Source organism: Tiliqua scincoides, chromosome 5, assembly GCF_035046505.1.
Source record: "Tiliqua scincoides isolate rTilSci1 chromosome 5, rTilSci1.hap2, whole genome shotgun sequence".
Classification (NCBI taxonomy): domain Eukaryota; kingdom Metazoa; phylum Chordata; class Lepidosauria; order Squamata; family Scincidae; genus Tiliqua; species Tiliqua scincoides.
This window is the reverse complement of record NC_089825.1, coordinates 11368633-11391837: the sequence shown is the minus strand read 5'-3', so window position 1 is coordinate 11391837 and position 23205 is coordinate 11368633. Positions and strand designations below refer to the sequence as shown.

General features: G+C 40.1%; 1 protein-coding gene and 1 pseudogene across 3 annotated transcripts in view; both read left to right on the top strand.

Moving 5' to 3' along the window:
• The window catches only part of LARP4B (La ribonucleoprotein 4B), an 80340-nt gene that overhangs the window by 2014 nt on the left and 55121 nt on the right, over positions 1 to 23205 (top strand). The gene's annotated exons all lie outside the window — the stretch shown is intronic.
• Positions 5535 to 5653, top strand: LOC136654549 (5S ribosomal RNA; annotated as a pseudogene).

Sequence of the window (23205 nt, the reverse complement as noted above, 5' to 3'; positions counted from 1 at the left end):
CTTAGAACCTTTTCCAGTGAACTTCTGAAGAGCAATTAAAAACAGGTGAATTAAGGAGACAGGGTATCTGTGTGATCGTGGTGAGTTGGGAGTATAGAAAGTTTGCCCCCATCATGATGAAGCAGATTGTGTTTTGCCCAAGTTCCCATTTTTGTTAGCATTCATTCTCATTTAAACAGAAATATTTTTTGGAAGCTCCTTATTCTGATGGTGCTCCTCATCTTGCTGTTCTTGACTATTCACCACTGTGCAAACCTTTAACACCTTTATCACTATTGCAGTCCTATCCACACTGACCTGGGAGTAAGTCACATTGACTACAGTGTGACTTTTGTTTTGAGTAGTCATGCTTAGGATTGGACTGTCTGTGTAAAGTTTTTATATACGGATGTAACTATTGAATAGTCTCTTTAATATTCTTCTCCCAGTCTCCTTTTTTTTTCTAATTTCGGTTTTTTGCTTCAGACTGGTTTGCCCCAAATCTTGTTTGTTTTGAAAATGTGTATCATACATTAGGTGCATGTATATTGTCTTATAATTATTATTAACAATATTTTTATACCGCTTTTTTCCTTATGTTGTATGTTTTCTGCTCTTTGGGAAGCAAGGGGCCCTGTCACTGTACTGATAAATGCCTAATTAACAGGTTGTTTGGGAATGTTGTGAGCTGGGTTGTGTGTGTGTGTGTGCCAATACAGTATATTGAACACTTATGGTTCAGCAGGGCAGTTTCAATCATAATGTGACCTGAAGGTGTGAAGGTTACTAGTGTCTTGGATGTTGCCCATAGGGAGTATATTGGGCAGATAGTTGTGTTACACAGATTGTGTTAGATTATTTGTCTGCTGACCGTAGTCCGGATCTTTTCCTGTTCCAGTGAGTGGGAGCCTATTATAGAGGTCAGGATTTCAAAGTTAGCAATGAGGTGCTAAGCAAAGGAAAAAAAAGTTTTTCATATTTTGAGAAGTATAATGAGGGGGGGAAAATGGCTCAAGCATTCTCATTCTGAAAAATGATGCTTGGGCTGTCTGGTGGAATAAACTACAGAAGTAAATTCATACAACAGATAAAGCTGAGAATTGGTATACCAGTAATTCAGTCTGAAGAGACTTCAGTAAGAATGCTTACAGTTAAAACACAGGATCTTCAACTCGTAGTACATAACCTGTGTTTCAGGATTCATGTGTAAACTTTCTCACTTACAACCTTTTCCAGGCAGTACACTGAACTGACAGTGAACCAATTTTTGTTTGTTGTGGAATTATTGCAATACTTCACCCCATCATAAGCAAGGTCAGTCTTTCCATTAAGTGACTTGAGACTGTTGTGTGCAGTGGCAAATCTGGAGGGGTAGCAGACTGTTGAGTTCCTGGCCTCTCCAGCCTGTCACTCTGGTCAAGTGCGTTGATTCTCTTCCAGCTTGCTGACAGTAAATCAGAAAGGGATCATGGCAGTGGTACCCCCTTCTCCCTCTAGAAGAAGGGGAAGAACAAAGTCTGGAGTTGTGGCAGCTTTGCCTCTCTGTCATCCAGGCCTTAAGAGGCATCAACTGGGCAGGGAGAGGTGAACTAGAATCTCCTTCCCTTTATTTACCAGAAGCTGGGCACGCTCCTTCCTTCCTTCCAGCTTCTGTTTTAAATTAACTGGGGCAGAGCATGCTGGATTCCCAGCATGCACTGCTCTTTTTGAAACAGGAGGGCAGGGACCTCTCTCCCCCATCCATCAAGGGGCAGTGGTTTGCCCGACCTCCCCCTTGGTGGATAAGGAGATAGCATGGGCAGGGGAGGCAAAATTAGGTGGTGGTAGCAGGCAGCAGAGAGGTGTGTCTTGCTTGGTCATAAATCCCAAACTGATTTAGGAGCAAATCTTTTAGAACAGAGGTAAGCAACCTTAGAAAACAGGAATTGAATTCTTGGTAGTCTAGTTCTTAATATGTTCTTCTGATGTGATTTTGCTGTTCATTTATATGACAAAACAAAATCCTACTGGAAAGTTTTAAGTGCTAAGAGAAGATGCATTTTTCTTTCTGAAGCATTTTACAGACTTTTTCTTGGTTCATGCTTGGTTTTCTCAGACCTTTACAAAAGGACAACTGAGTACCATGGCAGGTTACCTTTCAGGCAATATTAAATCTAAGTTTTGTAAATGAATATTTCTTTCTGAATATGCAAACGAATATGTAAAACTGGTCTTTTTAAATTTACCTTCATATCATAATGCGATTGGTATTGATATCTCCCAGCAGTGAACACTATTGTTCTGAAATGTATTTTGTACTATTGTGAATAGCTCTTCCTTTGTTTCACGTCTTTGATATATAGTAATTAGTCAAATATCCACGTCAGTTTAACTTTTTTCACTGTATACTTGCATCTGTTAACATCTTAATTTTGAAACTAGAGGGGGCCACTAATGGTGTTCAATCATCAGCTGAAAACCAAATATGCAAGTGCATGCTTCTGGGAACACTATGTTCTAAGCTAGTAAGTTGCAGCATTTTTGAGTAGCATTTTTTAGTAACTAATGCTTGTAGTGAAGTTGCTCACTACTTGATTCAGCCTCTTCTGATCTCGATACGCATCTGGCAATGTGCTGTATGTGGTTATGTAGCTTAGTGCTGTATAGTGGTTTCCAACCTCAGTTTGTTTTCTAACTTTTATTGTCTGCAAATAATCGCATTTGCAGTTAAGTGAATTGAAATACATATGCCGTCCGTGAGAGACTGACACCCAATCCTACATGTGTTTACTTTCATACAAGTCTAACTGATTTTAATGGAGCCTTTAAGTAGGTTCATTTAAGGTGACAACACTTTAATCAACTCATCCATATTTGTGTGTTCTTGTGTGGCTCAGTAACTGCATGTAAGGGGACCCTAGTAGAGTAGTTATGGTATTACAAGTGTAGGATACCGTACCAAAAAACAAAACAAAAACCTACTCTACTACAGAGGATAGCATGATTCTACTCTGTCCTCCCTTACAAGGAAAGGCTACAGCTTTTGGGGCTCTTAAGTCTAAAAAAAACACACTTGAATGGGACATGATTGAGACATATAAAACTATGCAGAGAATTGTTAAAGTGGGTAGAGAGATGCTCTTTTCCCTCTCGCACAACACCAGAACCAGGGGACATCCACTAAAATTGAGTGTTGGGAGAGTTAGGATAGTAAAAAAAAAAAAAATTTCTTTAACCAGCATGTAATTAGTCTGTGGAACTCCCCTGTGGCACAGGATATGGTGATGGCATCTGGCCTGGATGCCTTTAAAAGGGGTCTGGACAAATCTATGAAGGAAAAGTCCATCACAGGTCACAAACTGTGATGCGTACGTGCAACCTCCTGGTTTTAGAGGTAGGCTGCCTCAGAATGGCAGATATGAAGGAGGGCCCCAGGATGTGGGTCTCTTGTTGTCTTGAGGCATCTGGTGGGCGACAGTGAAATACAGGAGACTGGACTAGATGGGTTTTTGGTCTGATCCAGCTGGGCTTTTCTTATGTTTTTAGTGAAGGTGAGTAATGCCATGCTGGACAAGTTAATCTTTAATATTGTCAGTTATCTTCTTGTAAGTGTCTCAATCAGAAGATCATAGTAAGGTGCACGTATTAAGTTTAGAGTGTTTTATTTTTCGATTATTACCTAATGCAGAACAGCAAGAACTATGGACATTTCAAGTAAACCCATGTCATATTATAGATCGGGGTGTCAAACTCATTTTATATGGAGGGCAACATAGCATTCATAATGCCTGCTGAGTGCTGGAAGTGATGACAGTAGGCAAGAAGTGACGTCATTAAGCAAGTCATAACCAAAAATAAACACTTTTTTCTCTCTTAGGAACTCATTAGCTGCAAATAATAAAAGAGGAAATATACAACCCTTGATCATATTTTAAGATAATGGGACAGCCCAATTTTCATGTGGGCTACCCTTTCAGCAGTAACCCCTCAGCACTACTCAGCAACTGAAAGCCTGAGGGCCGTATAAAAAGCTTCTGCGGGCTGCATCCGGCCCCCGGGCTTTATGTTTGACACCCCTGCTATAGATAAACCTCTACTGTGCACTCATTGCTCATTTATAAAATGGGATTAATGTATGTCCTCAAAGGTGCAGTGTGAGATCCATTAGACTGCAAAACTTATAGAACTTACATTTATATTCTAATGTTTCTTCATTTTGAAAAGAATAATTAAGAAACAAAGTGTTCTGTTCTTGCTCAGCTGACTGGACACTAATATAGAGAAGTTTCACTATGAATTCAATGAAAATCTATATAGTTGCAGAGCTTTCATTTATATTACTCAGGAGATGATATTTATCCCTATTCCATCCTGGTCTTTGTTAGTTCTGGTCTGAATAATTACAAACACTGGTGTATAAGAGAGGGGTGTTCTGTAATTCATAATACTCAGGCAATTTTTAGTATCCACCTAAAGCTGATAAGAGTGGTCTAATTGTCATTTTAATGTCTTCGACCTTGAAAGACAATGAAATAGATGTGGTTTAAGGACTTGATAATGTAACTTTCTTGAACTTGAATGTGGGCATTTTTAGTTTTCAGTGTTTTGAATCTCAAGCAGCAGTACAGAGTCTTAATTTGTTCAATGGCAGCAATAATTCATGAATTCGGGGCAACTGTAAACCAAGCAGGTAAAAGTTGTTCCTTAAACTTGGGTGCCAAAATACAGTTCTTCTAAAAATGGTTTAGGACAGTGGCTCTCAAACTTTTAACTCCAGGACCCACTTTTTAGAATGAGAATCTGTCAGGACCCACTGGAAGTGATGTCATGACCAGAAGTGACATCATCAAGCAGGAAAATTTTTTATAATCCTAGGCTGCAATCCCACCTACACTTTTCCGGGAGTAAGTCCCTTTTACTATCATTGTTAAAACATATACATAGTAGGCTGTCCAAAGTACAGATCTGTAACGTTTCCCAAAATACAGTCATATACCATGGTAGCATCAAGTTTAATATATTAAAAATAAAATATAGAAATGACTGGGGACCCACCTGAAATTGGCTCATGACCCACCTACTGGGTTCTGACCCACAGTTTGAGAAACACCGGCTTAGGAGATATGGGGAGCATCTTTGTGAATAATTTCTCATTCAGCAGTATTAGTTGATTTAACAACTGAGATTGTATCTCTCTTTCCACGCTTGAGTTTTCTTCTTTGTGGAAGATAACATGGTAACAGCTAGGTGATATCCAGCCTTTTTTCCCCTGCTTAAGGGGGTGGTTTTCACTGTGAGCCTCTTCTATATAGCTACTTTAAAGTTGGCCTTGAATAACAATTCTAGCAGTGCAGGAGCCCTGCTGACTAAGGCAATAAGGGTATTGTTTGCCTGAGGCTCCATAAAAAGGCCCAAATGCAGCTGTAAACAAATGAAATAAAGGGAAGCTGGTGACATATTAGGGCAAACAAGTTGAATATACAAAAAGATCTGTAGGACAATCTGTTAATATGTACATCTGCTTTTTTAATGAACATGTACATCTGGAATATGTACATCTGGAATTTAATGAACTGTTTGATAAGCAACTTACCCTGCACATGCCCGATCTTGTCTGATCTTGGAAGCTAAGCAGGGTCAGGCCTGGTTAGTACTTGGATGGGAGACCGCCTGAGAATACCGGGTGCTGTAGGCTTATACCATAGTCTTTCGAGACTGAAGGTTGCCAACCAATGAACTGTTTAGATTTGCAAGTAACGTATTCTATCTCAGTGAAATTCTGACCTTTCTCTTTGACCAGCTAGCCTAGGTTTGAAGTGATAGAACAGAGTACTCATTTTCTTTTTAATAGCAGATGAGAATGAAATTTTTAGAAACTGATTTTTAAATTAAGATGCATTTCAAAATACATTTGTCATACAGCATGATGGGAGGAGCTTCTGTTTGAGGGAAACAGTGCTGATTTTATGGAGTGGACTTTGCTGTTTTTGGCTTTTGGGTACATTACCCACTAGTTGAGAACCAAAACCCTTTGCCTTTTACAGTGTTCCAGCTATCTGAATCCTGCTGTTGTCTTGGCTCACCAAAATGGTATCCAGAATTCCAGAATGAAAGATCAGGGATAGTAGCATGAGAAAACTTGGTGCTGTCCTGTTTTTGAATAACAAGTGTTATATAAGTTGCGCACCCCTAAAATGGGAGGCAAGCTGTGGTGGCCAAGGAAGTTTGCTGACATTCTGCTTCAGTGTATGAGACAGAGAAACAAGCAGCATAAACGTACATGCATCAAGAAAAGTCATTAAGAGTAGTAAGCTAACAGCCCGAAATACTTGATGGAGGAAGCTGACTTTAAACATTAGGCTTCCAAGGTATGTATAATTGAGACCGTCTAGGTGTTGCCCCACTTAAAACTTTATTTAGCTCTTTACAAAATATATTAGTCAAATGAGTGACACATGGGAATAGTGTTTTCTAAACTGAAGTATTCTGGAGGAGTCACCCTGCAAAAACTTGCATACTAAGTTATTAATGTGAGTTTGTTCTTCATTTCTCTGTTGCAGTATTCTTGGTAAGTTATTGCAGGCTTGTCCTTCGGTATGCACAGCAGTGTGAACTTAATATCGTTTTATCTATTCAGTCAGTTCAGGTCTTTGTTTTGTTTGAATTTATGGGAAAACTAGAAAAATAAAGTTTGACAATTTTTCAGAAACGAATAGGCGAGGCTCAGGTACTTATAGTGCTTCTTAAATATACGTGATTAAAGCAGGCAAAACAGTAATCTTTTAACAGTTCTGAACAAATTTAACACTTATACTGATCCATTTAGAAAAAGTTATCTTTTTAAAAGGTGGCATTGCCTCAGTTGTCTCAAACTAACTACAGAATGTTACACAGCCAAATGGATCGTCTGATGTATATTAAATGCTTTGTTTGGAGAAAGTGTACAGGCAAGTGGAGGAACATGGTCTAGGTCAGGCGTGCCCAAACCCCGGCCCTGGGGCTACTTGCAGCCCTCAAGGCTTCTCAATGCGGCCCTCAGGGAGCCCCCAGTCTCCCAGAGGGCCAGAGGCTCATTGAGTTTCGTTGGAGCCCACACTAGCCCAATGCAACTGCTCTCAGAGTGAGGGCAACTGTTTGACCTCTTGAATTAGCTGTGGGATGAGGGCTCCCTCCACTTTGTTGTTTCATGTCTGTGATGCAGTAGCAGCAGCAAAGGAAAGACCAGCCTTGCTTTGTGCAAGGCCTTTTATAGGCCTTGAGCTATTGCAAGACCTTCATTCATTCATATAAATTCATCTTTAATATATTCATTTATGTAAACTTATGTAAATTTATTCAAATTTTAAATGTAAATTAATGCTTCCCCCCAGCCCCCAACACGGTGTCAGAGAGACGATGTGGCCCCCCTGCCATAAACTTTGGACACCCCTGGTCTAGGCGCTAGTCTTAAACTGTCATCTCAGAGTTAGATTTTGTGCGCTAGTAGGATGTTGAAATGCATAAATCTGGACAGATGCTTTGGGAACACTTGTTTATCTTTCTAATGCACATGGTCTTCGCTGTGGTGTAATCCTACTTCTCTCTGACTTCCTTTGTGTATTTTTTCCTTTCAAATTGAGCATCAAGGACTTTCAGGTAGTACAGAATGATGAACACCTGTATAAAGTATAAAATGAGCAGCGATTTCCTTGTTAGCAAAACACTGTTTAAAACCTGGTGCCGATTGTTGTGTGGTGAGTTTCTCACTTTGTCATCAACGCCTACAAGAGATCACTGGTGAAATACTCAGATGAATCACCTTTGCATGTTTTCTTTTTTCCCCTTTACTTGTTTGAAATAAGAGGTTCTAGGAATTGCAGAGCCTGTCACTCCAGATCTTTAATGACTAGCTAAGGTGCAATGCAAAAGATGAGTTGTTTCCTAAACTGACTGACTGTTGCTTCCTTTGTGCCCCACACACCATTTAGTAGTATAAGTGTAGGGTTTTCATTAGTGATAAAACACAGACCTCAGGACTTGGCCAGGTGCTGCTTCAGCCAGAAGTCATATGGTCTACTGGTCATGTGAGAGTTCAGGCTAGCTATGAATTTTATGTGTCCTGCTTATAGAGGAGAGCTTCCTGTTGACAGGGGGTTGCACATTGTGCACTTGGCGTCTGGAAACCAGATTGAGATAGTTGCTTAGCTCTGAACTCCAGTTTGGTTTGGTTTTATTTATATTTATTCACTTAAAAGGTTTATATCCAATCTTTACTCTTAAGAACTAAAATGTGCAAGGCAACTTACAATTGAAATACAGTAAATAAAATAAATAAAAATAAGAACTCTTTATAAACATCAAGACAAAATGCACATGAAAAAGCAAGTTTAAAGAAAACCAGAGTTAAACACTGAGAAAGTGGCCTACCAATTAACTAAATGGAGAAGGCTAACTGAAATGAGAAGGTCTTCAACCTTGTCAGAAAATCGCACGGATGGGGAGGGGTTCGACTGTTTGTTGGGGAGAATATCTGCTGCCTTTCAAACCAAAGCATCCCAAAGCAGATTAAATTTTAAAACGGCAACAAAACCTATTTTTCTCTTTTGGTCACAGATGCCAGAACAGTTCCTTGTCCCTTTTTCCTTCTACAGCATCTATTTTTTGTACTTAATCTATTTGTTGTAAGCAGCTTTATCCCATCAGTGAGAGAAGCGGGATAGAAATGCTGTAAACAAATAAATCACTTGAGTGCCAGCAAGCTCTGGGAGGGTGAGATGGCAGCAGTCCTAGTTCCGGTCCAGGTATTCTGTAGACTGCTGGGTTCTAAAATGGCCACCAGTAACAAGCTGGCAGCAGGTGACAGATGCAGGAAATCTCTTTTCCTTCTTTCATTTGCAGGTATGGGTGGTCCCTGACTGCCACCTCTTTCATGCAACAGTTCTGAGCAGCAACAAGGTCAGCTTGGCCTTGCTTAACTTCCCTCTCAGCCTAATGAACCTCACAAGATTTCTGTGAGACTAAAACATTATGAATGTAGGAAGAAAATGGTATACAAATGTAGCTAGAGTATACAGTGTTTCTTCCATGCAAATAGTTGTTTCCTACTTAGGTGGGAAACTAATTTTCATGGCAAGTATATGGTATTTCACAAACTTAATAATTTCATTCCTGGAAATAATTTTCAACTAGATGCTGGCAGAGCAGCTTAAAATTCAGCCCATAAGCCCCTATTTCTTTAGTAAAGTAATATAGCTGGGCCTTTAGGCATCTAGCAGCAGATGCAGCATGGCATCCTGATTTTGTGTTCTAGGGAAACTGTCTACCTGGAAAACCAGACATACACATTGTGTCAATCCTTCAAACATGAGCTCCTTCAAACATGAGCTCCTTCAAACATGAGCTCCTTCAAACATGAGCTTTTTAACTCAGGGTGTATATAGCAAGGACCTCGCTATAGAAGAAGGTTATATGTTCAACTACACTGTAAAATTCTTACGTTGCAAACTAGTGTAATGTTGGGAACGTCTTCCAATTTAACTTACTTTATTCTACATTCATATAGCAGAAGTCCTTGACCGTGCCTTGACAAATTTGCTTTAGCTTTAAGAACCCACCCAAACATTTTGTGGCCAGATCGACTTTTCAGCTTTCAGGTTTTATGTGTTTACTGTAGCCTTTGCATTTCTTGTGCCACAAGTGCATGGGTATGAAGTTTATGTAAAATCTAAACAGGTATGAAGAGGAACTTCATCGACTTTTGGGGCACAGCTAAAGGTTAGCACCTTTAAAAAGCTTTATTGCGGAGCAGAGAATCCGGATCAGGGGATGCATGCTATGTCCCCTGATTTCCAATTAAAGATTAGAAATGCGATTAAAGATTCAATTTCCAAATTAAAGCTTTCACTTGAAACTCTTCCATGTGTGAGAGGTAATTAAACAATGCAAATTCTTACTCTTTCCTGTATCACCCCAGGAAAGGACTGGGAGCCATTAGGTCTAGGGCATCTCTGGCCCATCTCATTCTTGGGTGGAGGTGAACATTTCTTTCCTTCCTTCCTAACAATGACTCTACAGGCTGAGCCAGTTTATCTGGATTTTTGATCTGCAGATCTGGCTCAACGCAGGTCCCCTGGACTCTGGACCCTCCAGAGGCTCACCTCGCCTCTAGAGGGTGTTCTGAGTACCGGGAAGAACTTGCACTGGGGCTTGCCAGTGGTCAAGTTGCCTCCACCCACCCTTATGCCTGCACAAATCTCTTCCCCCATCATACTCTAGTCATGAGCAAATACCGATAGATTGAATGGGGGGTTAGATCTGTATAAAGATGGAGGAGCTGCACATGCAAATCAGTAATTGAGCGAAGAGAGGTAAGAAAAGAAAAACTGTAAAAAATCAAAACCTTGCACATGCCCTATCTCGGAAGCTAAGCAGGGTCAGGCCTAGTTAATACTTGGATGGGAGACCACCTGGGAATACCGGGTGCTGTAGGCTTATACCATAGTCTTTTGAGACTGAAGGTTGCCAACCAACCAAATAAAAAAAAAAAAAAAGTAATTTTCAGGTGGAAGGTGGAAACAATATTCCCCCTAGGAATATCCAGTGCACCACAACTGGATAGCCAGGAACCATGGTGACCCAGTGGCCATGATTTGTTGAGCCCTGACTTGTGACTCGTTTGGAAATTTTTACAACAGTTCAAAATAAGTAGAAAAGGCATTAAGAGATGGAGAAGTAATACAAAGTAATCTCTTAACATGCCAGGCACAGTTTTTTTTAAAAAAATACATAGGAAAACAAAACAAAAAATGTTCTTGCTTTAACAAAGTCCTGTGTTCCTGCTGTGAATTTCTTTTAAGTTGCATTTGTTAAGCTCATGGCTTCCAGACCATGCACAGAACATAGTGTGTATTGTGGCCCACTGTGCTTGATTTAATTAGGCTTGTCACAGAAGTTGACAGTTCCACCCATTTGGCCAGGTGGCAGTGATGGCTCAGTTTTGCAGCACAATTTCCAACTTAAAATAGCAAAAATCACTGGACATGCTTGGTTCAGTGCTGACAAATGTGCCAGAACTCTTCCACATTGAGTTCTTTACATTTTGTGCTGAGCAAGGTCTGGTAAATTAAAGTAATATTTAAAAGTTTTACAGCTCATCTCTCAGGCTACGAACCTCACAATGTGGCTGATAACAAAATTTAAACTGATAAAATGGCAAATGGAATGAATATGGCAGTAAAACAATAGTAAGGACAGTGTGGTCAGTTGAATAAGATGACGGTTAAAATTATTTACTAAAAGTCTTGTGAAACAGGTGCGTGGCCACTCCTCTCGGAACAGACGGTGGGCAGTCTGATGGATTGCGCTCTGCAGTTGGAGTAACCTCATTTAAAAGGAACTTTCATTTCCTTCTATTTGTCTTTTTTTTTTTTTACCCTGAGGCTGACTTTAGGAAAAGTGTGAAGTAAGCTCTAATTAGCTGTTTAAAACAGTAAACAACCCGGGCATTCTTGTATAGGGTTGATTTGAGGGATATTTAAGATTGCTTATGGTCTTAAGCAGTTATGGTGTTAAGCAGTTAAAGGTGAGTAAAATACCTTTAACAGGTACCTACGCAGTTGCTAGTAATTATTTTAGGTGTTCTCTGGCAATAAAAGCTATTTCTGTGCTGCGTCCAGCTAGCCTAGGTTCAAATAAAAGAGGGCAGGGGAAACAGAAGAGAGGTGGGTGGTATTGACCTCTCCAAATCCCTGCACAGTTTGTTTTTTTTGGTCAGGAATCTGTGAAGGGGAAACCAGCAACTACACTTCTGTGTGGCTATAGCCATGAATTTTCTATACCAGCTGTCACCAACTTGCAACCACTGTCCATCAAAAAAGCAGTCCTTGTATGGACTGGAGCTTACCATTCTGCCTTTGCACTGTGTGTGTTCTCAATAGATCTGGGCACTGGGATGCTCTGGGCAGTCATGTCTGTTGCCCAGCGTCCCAGAAAGCTGCACAACAGGTCATTCAGACAGACTACCCAGAGCAGTCATGACCAGAAGTGACATCATCAAGCAGGAAAATTTTTTACAATCCTAGGCTGCAATCTTATCCATACTTACCCAGGAGTAAGTTCCATTTACTATCATTGTTAAAAGCATATACACAATAGCCTGTTAAAACAAAAGATCTGTAACATTTTCCCAAATGCAGTCACATACAATGGTAGCATCAAGTCTAATATATTCAAAATAAATATTGAAATGAATGGGGACCCACCTGAAATTGGCGCACAAGCCACCTAGTGGGTCCTGACCCACAGTTTGAGAAACGCTGGCCTAGAGACTTCCCCTTTTGCCTCCTTTCAGGACTTGAGCTTCGGATAGGAGGTGTCAAGGATTTATTTGAATCTTTGCAGGATAGACTTGGATTGTGCCACAACCAAAACTGCTCAAGAGTATCTCTGAGCATTAAGACTTCTGTAAGTACAGTGGGCCCTTGTTATCTGTGAATTTGACCAACTGTGGATGTCTCCCCATGTCTCTTAATACCACCTGGATGCAATCAGATGTGACTTCAAGTTCCAGCAACTTCCAGTCACTTCTGGAAGGTGTTCCAAGACCTGGGGAGGTCCATGGAATGGGCTATGGGCCAGTGTGACCTTCAGATAAGTGTTTGGGGCACAGAACTTGATTTAGGTATCCCTTGGGAAGATCTGGAACCCATTACCCATGGGTACTAGGGGACGACTGCAGTACAGTGGGCTTTCTTGCTGTGCTTATTATCTCTGTAGGTAATGTCATCTATAATGAAAGTAATTTTTCAAACCTGATGGTTTTCTTCCCCTAAGAAAAGGTGAGAGAAAATTCCATGTTGAATTCAAAGATGGTATTAAGTCACATACAATTAAGTCACATACAATGTCGTATGAACTAAAAGCTTCCAACTTTACTCTGTTTGAAGTATATCAACTAGGGGCCAAATCCTATCCAATTTTCCAGTGCCAGTGCAGCGGTGCCAATGGGGCTTGCGCTGCATCCTTTGGTGGGGAGGCAGACACAGATGCCTCCTCAAGGTACGGGAACATTTGTTTCCATTGCTCAGAGCTGCTTTATGGTTGTACTGGTGCTGGAAAGTTGACTAGGATTGGGCCCTCAATTATAGAATCCTGGACTTTGCTGCAGTCTAGAAAAAGCAAAACAGCTGTGGAGCTTGCTGGACACTTTATCTAAACCAAGGCTTCATAATGGGAAATTGTACCCTGTTCTATTTCACTTAACATGCAGTTTTTCTCTCATGGCTCATACTAAGAGACTTTCTAAACCATTATATTTCAGTCTGGAAATATAATGTCTAGAGTTGGAGCAGTCAAGGAAACAGGAATGCTTTAGGCTACAATCCTGAATGCATTAATGCAGTCTACTTTAAAATGGCATCATGATGTGAGTTTGTCATTTCTTTTAGCTTAGTATTGAACAGCACCGTGCTGCAGCATGAATTGCTAAACACTGGGGGTTGAGCATTGCTTTCTTGATGTAGTGTTCTTGTTTATATTGAAAATAGAATCACTTTGGTATCTCCAGAAGTAGATTCACCCAGTTTTGGCTGGCATGAGTCAGGCTAATTTTGAAACAAATTCAGTTCTAGCTTCTGGAAATAAGAGATTACTATTTCCCTCATTTGCAAGGCTGTGGTAACTACTGAACCTTGACTTCTCCATCTTTATAAAAACCATATAATTGTTTAAATTTCCTTTAAGCACATCTCATGGTACCCATTAATTTCACAAAGGTGTCAAAAGGACATACTAAAACCTAAATTCAGCACCACCAAATTTTGTATCTACATCCTTTCAGTAACACATCCTGTAAAAGTCAATGAATTATCACATCCTATTCTAGAGATGTGAATTTATACTATGGCAGAATAAAATGTCTGCTAGTGTATTCTGCACTGTCATGTACTATACTGAAATAAAGGCTATTTGCAGGTATATCATCCCAAGCCAACAGTTTAAATGCGTCTCATAGAAGATGCCTGAAAGCAGGGATGTCAAACATAAGGCCCTCAGGCTGGATGTGGACCTTGTTATAAATTTGGCTCTCCCAGAACCACCCCATCAGCTGCACCACTTCTGCAAAGGCACTGTGAGGAAGAGATGGAAGAACGTCTCAAAGGCAAGCAACAGTATGGTGGAAGGGGCAGACCAAAAGAGCTGTAAGAGGAAGATGCTACCAAGGCATTGGGAGAGCCAGTTATCATTCTGGCTACCTATCTACTGCTGAGCTACAAAGTGATGCCTCAGCAGAAGCAGCGCTGCTGAAAAGGTGATCACTGTCCTATATCTTGAAAAAATATGGCCAGGAGTTACATTACTTCCCTTCAGTCATTTGCAGCCATTGAGTTCAGTCATTTGAGCCATTGAGTTCCTGCATTAGAACAAAGTGCTAATTCCTTGCCAAAGTGCTAATTCCTTGCCTGCTTAATGATGTAACTTCCGGCCCTCAGCAGGCACCATGAACACTACTTGGCCAGCTGTATGAAATACAGGGTGTATTGTCACCCTGCCCTAAAGTACCTGTTCATATGAAACTATCAGGAACCTCTGTTACTCTGAATCATCTGCACCCCCTACTGCGTGCATGTTTGTTTCTAGGTGACTTTCAGTAACAATGATAAGAAAACGTCTAAATCTTGGTCTGTACTGCAGTTTTGTCTACTGAACTGAACAGATTGCTCCCTTTTGATACGATAATTTTGCTGTGCAAGTGGAACATACTTCAGGGAGTAAGAGTTTGCAAATTTCTCTCTAGTTGTAGACTCCTGCAGACTCTCAAACCACTCTGGAGAGTTTTCTGATGCTCTGGAGTCAGTTTGGGGAGGGATTGCAATTGGCAGGGTCAATCCTGGACCCCCTTGGTCTGAATGACAGTTTGAGTATTACTCCTTTTGTTTTTTACACAGAATCCAGTGTGTTGTAGTGGTTAAAGCAGAGCTATTCAGCCTGAGGGCACTGGTCTCTGCCCCCTTAAGGAGCAGGAGCAAGGCAGCAGCGGGATCCCCAGAATCACACCACTAAGGAGGGACTGCAGGGACTGGGATGTATTCACCAACCCCTACAGCGGCCTTCCTGGGATGCAGGGAGCCCTGCGCGAGAGTCACAATTTTGGTGCTTGGATTTGGATCCATAATTTTCTGCCTTGCAGCACAATGATCTGTGACTTGCTTCAGATCATGTAGATAAATTTGTTGGTGTTTTGCAGGGGCCCTTAAAAAATCTGAAAAACTACAGGGAAAGACTACGTGTTAGGAGAGTTAGGACAGACAGAAGAAAATATTTCTTTATCCAGTGTGTAATTAGTTTGTGGAACTAGACTGGGCCCTTGGCCTGATCCAGCGGGGCTCTTCTTATGTTCTTATGAGGATCTGTAGTTTCCAAATTGTGTTTTTGCAATACGGTGGTGCTGGGATTTGTCAGTTACCCAATTCTTACCGTATAGTCCCTCGATGTAGATGTGAGCTGTGAGCTTTTATTTGATAAAGGGGTGTGTGTTTGCTTATCTCTGTAAATGTATTGAGGATATGCAGTTTGGATCCACCTTTTTGCATCATTGCAGTGCCAAACTGAGTGTGACCATAAGACCATTCCAAGGACCCTGGTCCAGCTTCCTGTATCTCAAAGTGGCCCACCAGATGCTTCAGGGAGCAGTCAAGACAACCTGTATCCTGCTGCCATTCCATTGCATCTGGCATTCAGAAATTATATGGAGATTGTATGTAGTAATTATGGCTTGCATAACCTGTAATGGACTTTGCTGCCATGAATCTTCCCTATCGCCTTTCAATAGATTGTGAGAAAAGAACAGTGTGTTCACACATGGCCCTTCTTTTTTCATTTGGGAGAATGTCTTATTAAAATTTTGTTCATGAGTTGCTAGAGTTGTCAGTCTTCAGAATTTATCTCTGTTTCCAGGTTCTTTAGTGTTTAAAACAGGTTTGACTGAGGTGATGCATTCCTTTCTTACATCAGGATTAGATTACTGCTAGTGTGTATGTGGGGCTACCCTTAAAGTGTTTGGAAACTTCATCTTGTACAAAAACCAAAACACTTCTGAGTTATGGAGGGAGTGTGAGTGAAAGAGAGAACTGTTTATCTAATGGGGGCAGGGCTGCAGTCATTCTGCCCTTGGTCTCGGGAAGTGCAATGTGTTGGATCAGCCCTACTGATTGGCAATACTCTTGTACTTTTTATGACACAAGTTACTTCAGTTTATGCAGCTCTTGGTTCTCAGTTTTAAAATAGACAGCAAATTTTCCTGTCTCTAGCTGGTTGCAACATGTTATGTAACCTTTTCATCATGAAAACTAGTTTTTTTCTTGCCTGTTTTCAGATTACCTTTTTTAAATGTAACATTCAAGAAAATATTAGTTCACCCTTGATGTGACTCACATTGGAATTTCCTCTAGCTACTAGATTCACTGTATCAGTTTTAGGTCAATAGTACTGCCATACCATATTGCAGTTATATCTGTTTCAGGAGGAGGCAACATAAAAGTGTAGTTTTAGAACAAGCTTAGTTCTGTTTTTTAAAAATCCAATCTAAAAGTAGAAATTTGGTTCCAGTTTGAGTTGTGTTTAAGCAAAGTTGTGTTTGGCTGTTTCTGTCTTGGAGAACCAGTATTACTAGTACCATGTGAAGGTAATAAAAGGTTTCTTTTCATGTTTGGTAAACTGTTGATGATCTCTTGATGTGAAAAGTAGTTTGTGTTTCAAAAGCAGTTCTTAATGTTTTCAGCATGTTGGAATCCTTTTGTTGATCAAAGCCTCAATCTGGAGCCTTCACTAGTACAGGATTTCTGCTAGTGATACCTTCCCTTGCAGCTCCACAGCATAAACTTTCTGCTAATGATGGCTCAGCAAAACTGATGAGTCACCAGGTCAGTGCTTTCCAAAAGAGCTTATTTGTACCAAGGCATTGTGATTTTATGCTTAAATGGGTCTACAATCACATCCATAATTTAAAATTATCCCTTTTTGAGGGAGCTGAATAGAGCAAGGCTAAATAGCTGTTGGGCTGAACCCTAAAAATCCCCTCAAACATTGTCTCTTTTTGAGAGAGTTCTAGCTGCTTGTGACTCCCAAATGGTGACACAGTCCCCAGAAAACAGACATTACAATAGGTGGTAATACTTGCTGCTAAGTGTGCAATTTGTTGCCATCGTGGAATAAATAAATACTCAATGGCGGTGGGTGAGCCTTTTTTCAAAAGGAATTGTCAACAGAGTTGTTTTGGCTTTAAAACTAATGGAAGAATAGATCTGGAATTTTTACTTTCACTCTTGGTTTCTGGAGGAAAAGATTCCATTCCAAGATCCTTGTGTTAGAGAGGGACTATGGAAAAGCTACAATTTCTGTTTTCTTTTTTTATATACTGTAATTTTTGCTTAGCATGGTAGTTTACACTGTTGAAAGACTCATTTTTTTATACTGCATTTTTCAGAGGTAAAATATATCTCTTGATTAGGTTTCAGTTTTAAGAGAACTTTTTAAGTGAGGATTTGTACTGTGGTGTGTTTGAAACAGCTTTCAGAAATTTAGCTGTACTGCAAGCAAGCTCAAATGTCATAATACCATGTAGTTAGTTCCTATAACCTGCATTAATGACATTGCTGAAATTTGCATAATATAGCTTTTGCATAAGTATTTAGTTCTGTTTTTTTATTGAGATTTCTGGAAGGAGTTTACAGTCCTTGGTTGCAGTTCCTTCTCACATACTTTAGCCATGTGATGCTTGAGTGGAGTAAGAGTGTGAACATGTTCAGGGCCCCCAAACAGTTTTCCATGTATTTCATTTTAAAATATAATTTAAATATAGTTAGGTGTCCATCACTGGACAGGTCCTCCCCATTCTTCCCACCACTCCCCCCCTTGTTTATGCTTTTTGTTGGCAGTCCAATGGTGCCCAGCTGGAAGGGAACCTGGGAGAGTAGATAGGGGTACAGCGCACCTCTGTGTTCAACACCTGCTGGCCTTCTATCTGCACTGTATGTACTCCCTATGTGGCCTGTCAGTGTTAAGCATGCTGAATCAGTGGACCCGTACCCTAAACCAGGACTTCCCAAACTGTGACATTGCAACGCCCCAGCCAGTGCAGCCTGTCCCTAGCCCTTTAAGGGGCAGGGGAAAGCAGTAGTGTGATCCCTGGGATTGCACAGCTTCTGGGGACAGGAGGGTTTTTTACTTACCAGGAGCCAGTGCCATCTTGGCAGGGATTAGATTATAATATCTAATATCTCCCCATGCCTCCAAATGTTTAAAAATAAGATAAATGAGCACTTACCATTTTGCAGTAAAAATCCTCCCATCCCTAGCAGCAGTGTGATCCTGGAAATTGCATTGCTGCCTTAGCCCCTCTCCCGCCCATACTTACCTTGGTTCTCAGATTCTTGGAGCTTGAGATGTGTCTGCCTCTTGATGAGAGAAGAATAGACATGGAGAAAGTACTGTACTTACAGTCACTACAAATTTCTGTTGTACAGTATTGTCTGTCATATTTATTCCCATATTTATTCCATATTTATTCTCTTCTGTTCATTGACATCGATGCAGCTTGATTCCTGTTGTACAGAGCAGCCACACACAGCTGATTTTCTCTAGTTTCTGATATACAGGATGAAATGGTAAGAAATGAGGAGGAGCAGCTCTCTACCACACTTGCCATAAACATAAGTTCTGTCTCTTGTATGTCCAGGATCACATGTCAAAGGTGATTGATTATACTTAGGAATTGTGAGTTTCCTCCAGGATCATAATCCTTTTCTGAATGGTGCCTTAATTTTTGCTCTTGAATTTTTTAAGAACAGCTAATCATATTATCTAAAATGAATACGAACTTTAATTTCAGAGTAAAAAGATATACATAGACCACAGTCTATGTAACTGCACAGTTCTTAATATCTGTAAAAAAAAAACATGAGTTACTAAAAATCTTTTTCATGTCATAGTTGAAAGAAATCCTCAAATCCTTGTTGTGAGCAAATATGAAAATGTGCTGTTAGAATAAAGTTTTCTGAAGCCACTTAAACCTTGGGCTAGGGCAGCAGTGTCATGTGATCACATCTGTTGCCACGCACCTAGAATACTGAAGAGGTGTTGGCAGTACTGCAAGTGGTTATTTGATTGTTTAGACCTGGTTGCAGCCAGCTGTATTGTCTCAGCACTTTAGCAGAACTCAAATCAAAGTGAAACTTGTACGTACACAAATCAAAATTGACTAAAGTTTTGTTGAAAGCTTCTATGTGTGTTGCCTAAAGTTGTTTGGAAGCATCCCTTCAGCTGACTTTTATTAAATGACTCTGTTGTGCATAAAGACTGCCCTTAAAAGCTGGTGTGAGACTGTTGATAAAATTCAAACTGTAGCAATACCACATCCATTAGTATTCTAATGGGTATGATATATCTATGCAGTTAAAAGTTGAACTGTGTACAATAACTACTGAGGCATAGTTCTAATCGGTCATAACACTGGCTGCATCTTCAATAACCTCTCCCTTCCTGAAAGAGCCTTTAAGCAGTCAAAGGAGTCTCTTTCCTTATTTTTCTCTCAACTAAAGGCCAAGGATGAATGAGAACTGAGTGCACAGCCAGATCATCAGAAGCAGCTGATGTTCTTGCCAAAACTGTGCATGGAATAGCTAGTGCCCAGTAGCTGGCATAAAAAAATGCAGACTTCCACCTGTTGTGTAGTAGTCAGCTTTCAAAAGCTCCCTTTTGTAGCTAGCGTCTGATCCTTACTTGAAACAGTCTGAGTAATCAGAGTGCTAGTATTTCTAGAGCTTTTAAAATACAGTTTAAGAATTGCTTGAGAGTACACTAGTGTGCCATGGGAAATTTTAAAGTGTGCACTCAGAGTGCAGACCTAAAGTACCTACCTACAGAGGAGATTATCTTGTCCATCTCTACAGTTATTACCCTACTCATGCCTTTTACCTTCAAGTTTTCGTTGGGGACAGGTAACTGCCTGCATCAGGAGTGGATCATTTGGTTGTTCCTGCTGTAGAACAATAGAATTGCAGACCTTCAGTGCAGATGGGCCAGAATAGTGGCTGATATGGGAGTTTGGGTGGTTCTTATTTTTTTTTTCTGCTCTAAAATTAAGCCTTCTGAGGTTTACTAGTATTTATTTTAATTAGGAAAACTGTTCCTCTGACCCTGGACACTTGGGGAAATGCTAACTTAATCTATGTCAAACTAAAAGTTTTAGCAGCTGGATTCCAACCACCATCTACAAATTTACATGCACCCACTGGAATTTTGGCTTGTTTTGCTGTGAATAGTATAAAGTAAGGCCAAGGTAACTGTTTTCATTTATTTCCTCACAAGTTAGGATTTTTGAAGAGGCCAAACATCTCCCTCAAAAACACTAAAACCTACCTTTTCTGTGGTAGTTTGGACCTGTTTTGTTTTGGAGCAGCTGCTTTTCATTCTTCCTCAGGTGATCCCAGCAATATAAGGTGCCCATAATAGATGCTTGTTTTTGTATTGTGACACTATCAGATATGATAAGAGCAATCAAATTCATGAGATCAATGTTTCCTACAGTAGCACCGCGGGCCATCCTAGCTGTTTGGATGCTCAGTATCAGGCAATTTTGCAGCTCTTAGGTGGTAGCCACCTCCCCCCCTCCAGTCAAAATAGGCTACATCAGCACTAATGCAGATTCTTTGAAACTAGTGGCTATTAAATATTCACATTGGCAGGCTTAAAACATCTAGATTTATTCTACAGCTTGGAGCATCAAGAAGATTGTTACGATTTTTTTCTTTATGGCACGCAGACACTATTTGATTTTGCTTCTCTTTAATACCATTGTTGTAATTCATGCAAATAGATGACCATTTTAATAAAATGGCCTTTTGATAAATTGACAAATATTAAACCATCTTGTACAATGCTGGAAATGGCACCTGTCAATTCCTTTCATCCTAGGATTGGGACAACAATGCAAGAAGGCTAAGGATATAATGCCCCAATAGTTTGCTTACCTCGGGTGGCTGCTTCTGTTTTATAAGGGTTAGGAATGGTCTGAAGTAGTCCTAGAAGTAGTCACTTTATGCTCAAGAATTCCTACATCTGAGAGACAAACTATTTCATATTAATTTTAATTTAAAAATTGTTAAATGGCTGGCAGGGAAACAATTAAGCACTCCCTCATCACCCAAATTTTCAGAATGGAAAAACTGATTTTTTTTAACCAGAAAAAAGGCAGGGCATCATGTGTGCTTTGTAGTGGTGTTTGCTTTTGAGTGCTGATCCAGATGGTATAAAAAGTGAAGCCTGCAGCGGCATGAATAATGCGTGCTTCTGCTTTTCCCACTTGTCATGACAGCAGGATTGACTCCTAGGCATGAGTTGCAGAGAACACTTTTCCATCACATAGAAGCACCTGCAAGTGAGCACCTTGCCTAGATCTTTGTGAAAATCATATGCAGATGTTTTCAGGCTCTTCTGTGGTTAGCTCAGTGTATGGTTCTACTATTAGAGCAATGACAGCATTCCTGTTTTTCTTAAGAATATAGGTGGGTCCTACTGAAGGTCTGTTGAAGGATTGGGTGTTCCTCTGTTGCTTGGAATTTCTTAATATGTAATGTGTTAACTGATAAACACTTCGTGCTTTACTGTTGAGAATAGTTTCAGAGATGATTAATTTCCTACATAGATAATGCTCTAATGTATTACAGTTGTGCTTTAATAACGTGTAGTATTTTCCCATGACAATATAATGCTTATTATGTAGAAATATCCTGCCTGAAGTTGTTCTAAGTGGTTTTAGACAATGGAGACTCCTGGCCTAGTGTGTCAACAGTGTTCATGAAACAGTAATTTGGTAGTTTGCATTGTAGTCTTATGATCTTCCTACTCGCACTTCATTGTCTTTGGACCCAGAAGGAGCTAATATTAATAAAGCTACATGTATATGACACTAAACTCTTGACAGGTGGCTGTTAAACATATACTTGAGAAATGAAAAGTGACCTACAGCACAATCCTTATATATGTAAATCCTACTGTGTTGGATGTGGCTTACTCCCAGGTAAGTATGTTTAGGATTACAATGTTGGGTAATGAGGGTTGCTGCTTGGGAAAGAGAATTATCCAGAGAATGATGGGAAGTAGCCAGGGTGGGAAGGGTATTTAAGATCAAGAGTTGCAAAGGAAAGAGCTGCATTTCAAATAACGAGGTAGATCTTAGGTTGCATGTAGATCTCATGAACATTTCTTAATGGAGAAAAGGGACTTGAAATGGAAGGTGATACTTTCTTTACAGTGTTCTGTTAGGAAATGATAGAAATTACTGGCAAATAATATCTGCTTTCCAAGACAGAACTTTTTGCCTGTAGTGCAGCAACTGGAAACAGATGCCTACTAGCCATGCATGGTGTAATGAGGTATGTTAATAATAAACAAACTGCCAAGATGAAAAGAGAGCATAAGCTGTGTCATAGTGCCGCTTCCTGTTCAGAGAGGCATTTTATCCCTAGGCTGAGAGGTGGCAAGTTCTGTTCCACAAAAGGAAAAAGTTGTTGGCATTTCTTCAATAGCTTATTAACCTAAAAAGCGTTTAGCTGGCAGGATGTTTACCTCTGTACAACAACTATGATTGTGAAGCAGAACTTCTTAAGTGGGTATGAGGAATTGCGATTGTGATTAACTACCAAAGAATCAAACTGCATTTTCCGAAAGTTCTCTCTAAAGCACCGTTTCTCAAACTGTGGGTCAGGGCCCACTAGGTGGGTCACAAGCCAACTTCAGGTGGGTCCCCATTCATTTCAGTATTTTATTTTCAATATATTAGACTTAATGCTACCGTGGTATGTGACTGCATTGGGGGAAATGTTACTGACCTGTACTTAACAATGGTAGTCACTTACTCCTGGGTAGGTGTGGGTAGGATTGCAGCCCCGAATGGTTAAAAATTATCCTGTTTGATGATGTCACTTCCGATCATGACATCACTTCCAGTGGATCCTGACAGATTCTCATTCTTAAAAGTGGGTCCCAGTACTAAATATATGAGAACCACTGCTCTAAAGAATAAAGTTTTCTTAAATTCATAATTATGAAATGAAGCTATAATATTATCCTGTTGGAAATGGTCTCTTCTAGAATAGTTTAATCCAATAGTTCTCAAAACTTTTTACTCCGGGACCCACTTTTTTAGAATGACAATCTGTCGAAACCCACCAGAAGTGACATCTTCAAACAGAAAATTTTTAACACCCCCAT